Source organism: Aotus nancymaae, unplaced genomic scaffold (assembly GCF_030222135.1).
Source record: "Aotus nancymaae isolate 86718 unplaced genomic scaffold, 86718_ANA_hifiasm-v0.15.2.pri h1tg000011l, whole genome shotgun sequence".
In the NCBI taxonomy this organism is placed as follows: domain Eukaryota; kingdom Metazoa; phylum Chordata; class Mammalia; order Primates; family Aotidae; genus Aotus; species Aotus nancymaae.
The window spans coordinates 399193-407846 of record NW_026988422.1 but is presented as its reverse complement, the minus strand read 5'-3'; the positions used below and the strand labels follow the sequence as shown (position 1 = coordinate 407846).

At 38.4% G+C, this 8654-nt stretch overlaps 1 pseudogene; it reads left to right on the top strand.

Annotated features, from left to right (window-relative positions):
- Positions 1–5612: 5612 nt before the first annotated feature.
- Positions 5613–6460, top strand: LOC105734516 (voltage-dependent anion-selective channel protein 1-like; annotated as a pseudogene).
- Positions 6461–8654: the final 2194 nt, after the last annotated feature.

Below are 8654 nucleotides of genomic sequence, written 5' to 3'. Positions count from 1 at the left end.
TACCAGTTCCCTTCGATTGTAATATATTAAAAAATGATAATACCAAAAAAATGGCAGATAGGAGGCAGGACTAACTTGCAGTTCCCACTTGGACAGACAGAGCAGCATGTGGAGACTCACATTGTGAACTTTTGTTCCAAGAACTACCACAGGAATATATCAGGAATGCTGATAGAATCCACAGACTCTGTAAAGGAAGTGGATTGGCACTGCAGGTTCCATGAGACAGCTGAAACACTGAGTGCCCAAAGTGTGAAAGTATGAAAGGGGGATCGTCTGCCCGCAAACACACGTTCTCACTGGGAAACCTGAAGAACCAAGTCATAGTGAAGTATTTGACTTTACCTGGAGCTGAGACAAATTTAGAGAGCTGAGTGGAATGCTGGGGTCTCTACCTCTAAGCAGCGGGAAGAGCCCTGTGGGCACTCTTCATCCCCAGGAAAGCCATTTCTGACTTTGCTCACAGGAATCCTTAGGGAGGGCTGCCTGTGAAACTGGGAAAAGACCACAGGGAGAAGGAAACTTCCAGATGAACTTTGTAACAATTTCAACCAAATGTGAAGTTTCTGGGACAGAACCTGGAGGAAGGAGTGAACCGAGAGTGCAGAAAGCCCAGCTTGCATTCTCAGCAGGGAGGCTTGTAACCTGGGACAAGTTCTCAGCCCTGCTCACTGGCTGCCTGGTTATAAGCTTGGTGCTGTTGCAGGGGCAGGGTGGGAGTGAGACTGGCCTTTTGGATTGTGTGGGAACTGGGTGAGGCCTGCAACCACTGGCTTTCCCCCACTTCCTGGTGAACTGCATGATACAGCACAGGCAGCCATAATCCCCCTGGAAGCATAACTCCAATGGACTTCATCCCTCATAGCAGCTGCAGCAAGCCCTACCCAAGAAGAGTCTGAGCTCAGACATACCTAACCCTGCCCCCACCTGCTGGTCTTTCTCAGTCCACCCTCATAGCCAGAGATAAAGTACATACTCTCCTGGAGCTCTATGGCCCCACCTACCCCTGAGAAACCCAAATCCTTATCCAGCTGACACTAGGGAAGTCTGTATCCTCCTTCCCTATCCTACCTATGGCTGATGTTCTCTTGAAAGTGCCACCTCCTGGCTGGAGGCCAACTAACACAAAACTTATCCAGACAACCCTACAGCAAACTTGTATACTCCCTATACTATTGCCACTGAAAGACCTGAAGACAGATCACTTCACGGCACCCTTTGCAGACACTCCTTAGTACCAGCCCAGAACTTGGATGATCCACTGGGTGGAAAGATCCAGCAGGGAAATAACAATCACTGCAGTTCAGTTCTCAGGTAGCCCATCCCTAGGGGAAGGGGGACAGCACCATACCAAGGGATCATCCTGTGGGACAAAAGAATCTGAACAGCAGCCCTCGAGCCCCAGATCTACCCTCTGACATAGTCTACCCAAATAAGTAAGAACCAGAAAAACAATTCTGGTAACGTGAAAAAACAAGGTTTTTAAATCACCCCTAAAAGATCATACCAGCTCACCAGCAACGAATCTAAACCAAGAGGAAATCTCTGAATTGCCAGGAAAATAATTCAGAAGGCCAATTTTTTTTTTTTTTTTTTTTTTTAGAGATGGAGTCTTGCTCCATCTCACTCCACCAAGGCTGGAGTGAAGTGGTATGCTCTTGGCTAAGTTCAACTTCTTCCTCCCAGCTTCAAGTGATTATCCTGCCTCAGCCTCCTGAGTAGCTGGGATTACAGGCACATGCCACAGTGCCCAGCTAATTATTTTATTTTTAGTAGAGACAGGGTTTTGCCATGTTGGCCAGGCTGGTCTCACTTCTGACTTCAGGTGATCCACCCGCCTTGGCCTCCCAAAGTGCTGGGATTACAGGCATGAGTCACCATGCCCCGCCCAGAAGGCCAATTATTAAGCAACTCAAGGAGGCACCAGAGAAAGGTGAATACCATCTTAAAGAAATCTTAAATATGTTACAGGACATGGATGGAAAAATTTCCAGAGAAGCAGATGGGATAAATAAAAAAACAATTACCACTTCTGGAAATGAAGGACCCACTTAGAAAAATGCAAAATACACTGGAAAGTCTCAGCACTGAAACTGAACAAGCAGAAGAAAATAGTTCAAATCTGGAAGACAAGGCTTTTGAATCAACCCACTCCAACAAAGACAAAGAAAAAAGAATCTAAAAAATGAACAAAGCCTCCAATAAGTTTGAGACTATGTTAAATATCAAATCTAAGAATAATTTGTGTTTTCAAAAAAGGAGAGAAATCTAAAAGTCTGGAAAACTTATTTTAGGGAATATTTGATGAAAACTTCCCTGGCCTTGGTAGAGATCTAGACATCCCAAATACAAGAAGCTCAAAGAACACCTGGGAAATTCATTGCAAAAAGATCATCAACTAGGCACATAGCCATCAGGTTATCTAAAGTCAAGACAAAGAAAAGAATCTTAAGAGCTGTGAGGCAAAAGCATCAGGTAACATATAAAGGAAAACCTGTCAGATTAACAGCTAATTTCTTCATAGAAACCCTACAAATTAGAAAGGATTGGGGTCCTATTGTTAGCCTCCTTAAACAAAACAATTATCAGCCAAGAATTTTGTATTCAGTGAAACTAATCTTTATAAATGAAGGAAAGATACAGTCTTTTTCAGATAAACAAATACTGAGAGAATTCATCATCACCAAGCCAACAATACAAGAAATGCTAAGAGGAGATCCAAATCTTGAAACAAATCCTTCAAATACACCAAAATAGAACCTCCTTAAAGCATAAATCTCAAAGGACCTATAAAACAAAAACACAATGAAACAACAATGACAACAAGGTATTCAGGCAACAAATAACACAATGAATTGGGTAGTACCTCGCATCTCAATACTAACATTGAATGTATTAGTAACTGGCCTAAATGCTCCACTTGAAAGATACAGAATGGCAGAATGGATAAGAATTCACCAACCAAGTATTTGCCATCTTCAAGAGACTCACCTAACACATAAGGACTCACATAAACTTAAGGGGTGGAAAAAGATATTCCATGTAAATGGACACCAAAAGCAAGCAGGAGTAGCTGTTCTTATAACAAACAAAACAAACTTTAAAGCAACCTCAGACAAAACGATGAAGAGGGACATTGTGTAATGATAAAAGGAGTAGTCCAACAAGAAAATATCAAAATCCTAAATATATATGCACCAAATATTGGAGATCCCAATTTTATAAAACAATTACTACTAGACCTAAGAAATGAGATAGCAACACAGTAAGAGTGGGGGACTTCGATACTCCACTGACAGCACTAGATAGGTCATCAAGACAGAAAGTCAACAAAGAAACAATGGACTTAAACTATACCATAAAACAAATGGACTTAACAGATATTTATACATTTTAAATGGGTGAATTGTATAGTATGTGAATTATATCTTCATATAATTGTTAATAAACCTGTTAAACATAAAAAGTAAATTATAAACTGTTAATTGTAAGTACAAAAGGAGTTCAAAGAAAGTGAGACTTGTAATGTTAAAAGAAAAAAAGCAAATATTCATGCTGTTTTTAGTAATCCCTTTCTTCTTTTGATGAAAATGAGTTTTCTCGTATTTGCACCTATCCTTTTTGTGCTTTTGGAGAAAAGCATAACACTGAGATGATTTCATATTTTGAACACTGAATTACATGTTTGTAAAGTTTTAAAAATCAGACTCTGAAGAGAACAGACTCTCAAGAGAAAATTAAATTTCAAGGAAAATTATTTGCTTTATTTTTTAAATGGAATTAGAAAATGATTTCTTGATACTCATCTGATTAGAAGCCTGATAATGAACATTGATAGAGTTATTGGCTGCTTCTGTGGTAAAATTTTCAAAAAATGTAATGGAACTGGACACTGAGTAAAAGGATATTTGAGTGTGAATGAAATGAATACTAATTTTCTGGTTTTATTTCTGGGTATTCTGATTTTCTCACTGTTAAACATTTGGTTATGACTTTAGAGTTAGTTTTTCATCTTAGCTTTAGGGAGGATAAATTCATTCTAAACATTTTCATGTAGTCAACAGCAAATTCATTTCTTTTGATTTTTAAAATATGGTATGAAAATTAAAGGACTAAAAAACAACTTCTACTGATAAAACATTCAATATATCTATACCTAGGTTATCAAGGCTACAAATAAAAACATTATTTTTTCCAAAGTGTTTACAAACTAATTCTCTAGGTAGCACTTACCAGAATTATCAGTAGTAAAAATAGAGTGAGTTCACTTACTCTTGGACCAAAATTAGCAAGTTTTATGTCATCATTTGAAAAATAATTATGGATACTGTAATACTGATAAACTTTTGAAGGGTGTTTTTAGGAACCTTCATGCTAACTCAAGTGAATACTATTGTCCTAAGTATGATCACCTGTTTCCTGAATCCCAAATTTTAACACATGTCTGATAACTAAGCACTTACTTATAGAGTTATTCTGGAATTTTGGTCACAGTAAACATTAGCATCATTACACCTGAAATTGAGATCATCATATACACCAGTCATGCTGTCACTTCCCACTCCCATACCATACCCATGGCTGACATTAAGGCAATTGTGACACACTTCACTGCTGAGGGTGATGTGGCTTCACAATCTATCAATTAGAATTGACCCTCATCAATAAGAAACTTCTTTGTTATCTGATTTAGATGTAGTTTATGGTGACCTCTTGATCAGTCTGTGTGAAATCATTAGTTCAATATGTCAAGAGGCAAAAATTTAACTTGGAATATGAAAAGAACTTGTAAAATTGCTTGAACTTACTCTTGGCTACTCATTTTTTTTAATCCAAAAAGGAGCAAACAAGACTTCTAGAAGACCCTTAAACTGAATTGCTAGTGAATTTGAAGATCTACATAGTTTTAATCTCTTCTTCTGTTTTATCACAGTACTAATCCTCAAGAAATTTTAATCTAGTAGGAGGAAAAAAAATAGTAAACAAATAACTATCATGCAAGGTATACCTCTTTGTATTTTAAAGTGGTTGTTCTAGTGATTACAGTATTAATCCTTAAATTATCACAGTCTACTTAGAATTAATATTGTATTTATTTATATACAGTTGAAAACTTTACAACAGAATAATCCAGTATGCCTCCTCCCTTATCTTTTGTGCTACTGTGCTGTCATTTATATATATATATATATATATATAATATATATACACATATTATATATATATATACATAATATATATACACATATTATATATATAGACATATATATATACACATAACATGTATATACATATATGTTATGAAATCAGTTAAACATTTTTGTTATTTTAGCTTTAAGCATTTGGTTCTTTTTCAGAAAAATTATGAAAAAGTCATTTTTTATAGTCTGAAGGTGATTAATTCCTTCAACTTTTTTAAATCTGAAAAAATGTCTTCATTTTACCTTCGTTTTTGAGGAATATTTTCACTGGATATAGAATTCTGGGTTGATAGATTTGCTTTTCTCTTAGTACTCTGTATGTGTCATTCCATTGCCTTCTGGCCTCCATCAAAAGTCAGCCATTCCGCCATAGCCACTGCCGAGCCCACCACCACTGCCTCAGAGCAGAAGATGGCTGTGCCACCCACATATGCCAATTTTGGCAAATCTGCCAGGGATGTCTTCACCAAGAGCTATGGATTTGGCTTAATAAAACTTGACTTGAAAACAAAATTGGAGAATGGATTGGAATTTACAAGCTCAGACTCAGCCAACACTGAAAGCACCAAAGTGATGGGCAGTCTGGAAACCAAGTACAGATGGACTGAGGATGGCCTGACGTTTGCAGAGAAATGGAACACTGACAATACGCTAGGCATTGAGATTACTGTGGAAGATCAGCTTGCATGTGGACTCAGAACTTCAATTCATCCTTCTCACCTAACACTGGGGAAAAAAATGCTAAAATCAAGACAGGGTACAAACAGGAGCACATTAACCTGGGCTGCAACGTGGATTTCGACATTGCTGGGCCTTCCATCCGGGGTGCTCTGGTGCTGGGTTATGAAGGCTGGCTGGCTGGCTACCAGATGAATTCTGAGACTGCAAAGTCCTGAGTGACGCAGAGCAACTTTGCAGTTGGCTACAAGACTGATGAATTCCAGCTTCATATTAATGTGAATGATGGGACAGAGTTTGGCGGCTCCATTTACCAGAAGGTGAACAAGAAGATGGAGACCGCTGTCAATCTCGCCTGGACAGCAGGAAACAGTAACACGGGCTTTGGAATAGCAGCCAAGTATCAGATTGACCCTGAGGCCTGCTTCTTGGCTAAAGTGAACAACTCCAGCCTGATAGGTTTAGGATACACTCAGACTCTAAAGCCAGGTATCCAACTGACACTGTCAGTTCTTCTGGATGGCAAGGACATCAATGCTGGTGGCCGCAAGCTTGGTCTAGGACTGGAATTTCAAGCATAAATGAATACTGTACAATTGTTTAATTTTAAACTATTTTGCAGCATAGCTACCTTCAGAATTTAGTGTATATCTTAATGTTATATGTCTGGGATGCAAGTATTGCTAAATATTTTAGACCTCCAGGTTAAAGATGATTCAACTTTAAGATGTTATTTCAGAGGTACAGAAGAAACCCATTTCCAAAAAAGATCCTTTCAGTGGTAGACTCGAGGGGAACTTGGTGGCCCCTTTGAGATGCCAGGTTTCTTTTTTATCTAGAACTGGCTGCAAGTGGAAGCCGATAATACATAGGCACTTTGTAAATTCATATTGAGTAAATGAATGAAATTGTGATTTCCTGAGAATCGAACCTTGCTTTCCCAACCCTAATTGATGAAAGGCTCGCTGCTAGATGGTGTGTACAAACTCACCTGAATGGGACTTTTTTAGATAGATCTTCATGACCTGTTCCCACTCCAGTTCATCATCACCACTTTTACACCAAAAGGTCTGCAGGGTGTGGTCACTGTTTCTTTTGTGCCATTTTGGGGTGGAGAGGGTGGATGTGATGAGGCCAATAATTCAGGACTTATTCCTTCTTGTGTTTTTTTGCCCTTGTACCAGAGTATGAAATAGCTTCCAGGAGCTCCAGCTATAAGCTCAGAAGAGTCTGTGTGATTGTAATCACATGGTACAACACTCAGAATCTAAACTGGATTTCTGTTGTATTCTCACCACTCAATTTGTTTCTTAGCAGTTTAATGGGTACATTTTAGAGTCTTCCATTTTGTGTGGAATTAGATCCTCCCCTTCAAATGCTGTAATTAACATCACTTAAAAAAAACTTGAATAAAATATTGAAACCTAAAAAAAAAAGTCAGCCATTGTGCATATTATTTTTCCTTTTGTATGAATGTGTCCTTCATCTTTGGTTCCTTCCAAGCTTTTTTCTTTATCTTTGGTGGTCATGAGGTTGACTATGATATTCCAAGGTGTGATTTTCTTTGTATTCATTCTTCTTGGTGTTTGCTGAGCTTCTTATATTTGTAAACTGATGTTTTCCACCACATTTGGAAGAATTGGGGCCATTATCTTTTCAAATGTTTTCTCTGCTCCATTTCCTCTCCTTTCTCTCTCTCACTCTCTTTCTCTCTCTCTCTGTAACTACAAAGATATAGAGATCTCTTGATATTATCCCACTTCATTGAGACTCTGTCCATTCTTATCTCAATCATTGTTACTTCTCTATTATTTAGATTGAATAAGTTCTATTGATTTGTCCTCAATATCAAGAACCTCAATCTCCAGATTTCTTCTGAAATCTTGAATCTGTTGGTAAGTGGATCTTCAGACTTTATTTCAGATACTGAATTTTTCAGTTCTAAAATTTCCACTTGAATAACATGGGTAAATTTTAGCTCATCTGGATTGACCATATGTTTATCTTCAGAGATACTTACCCTTGGTCAAAGCTATAGAACTTATTAACCATAGCTAAAAGATGTTTTCTAACCACCTAAAGATGAAAGAAGCTTTAGAAATGAGAATGTTGGCTGAGCACCATGGCTCATGCCTGTAATCCCAACACTTTGGGAGGCCAAGGCTGGTGAACTCCTGAGGTTAGGAGTTTGAGACTACCCTGGACAACATGGAGAAACCCCATCTGTACTAAAAATACAAAATTAGCCTAGCGTGGTGGTGGGCTCCTGTAATCCCAGCTACCAGGGAGGCTGAGGCAGGAGAATCACTTGAACCCAGGAGATGGAGGTTGCAGTGAGCCCAGATTGCCCCACTGCACTAAAGCCTAGGTGACAGAGTAAGACCTTGTTTCAAAAATAAATAAATAAGAAAAGAAATGAAATTCTAAAAACTTTGAAACTAAAGGTAAACAACAGTGTTAAATATGGGTATCAACTTTAGTCTCCACTTTCTTAACATCATCAGTTAACTTTATCATTATTCCAGAATAAAAGATACAAAGAGGGGAACAGATGAAACAAAAAGTAACAGGGCCCTAGAAATTAGAGTGGATTCTAAAAGAAAAGATGGGAAGATAAAGAGAAATTTGATCTATTTCAAATTCTTTGTGTAAGGCCAGTTGCCTCGTTGGGAGCTCAGATGCACACCCCCACCTCACTTCTTTTTCAAAAGCCCGGACAAGCCCGGACAAGCTCAGGCAAGCTCAGACATGCTCAGGCATGTTCCCTTCTCCCAT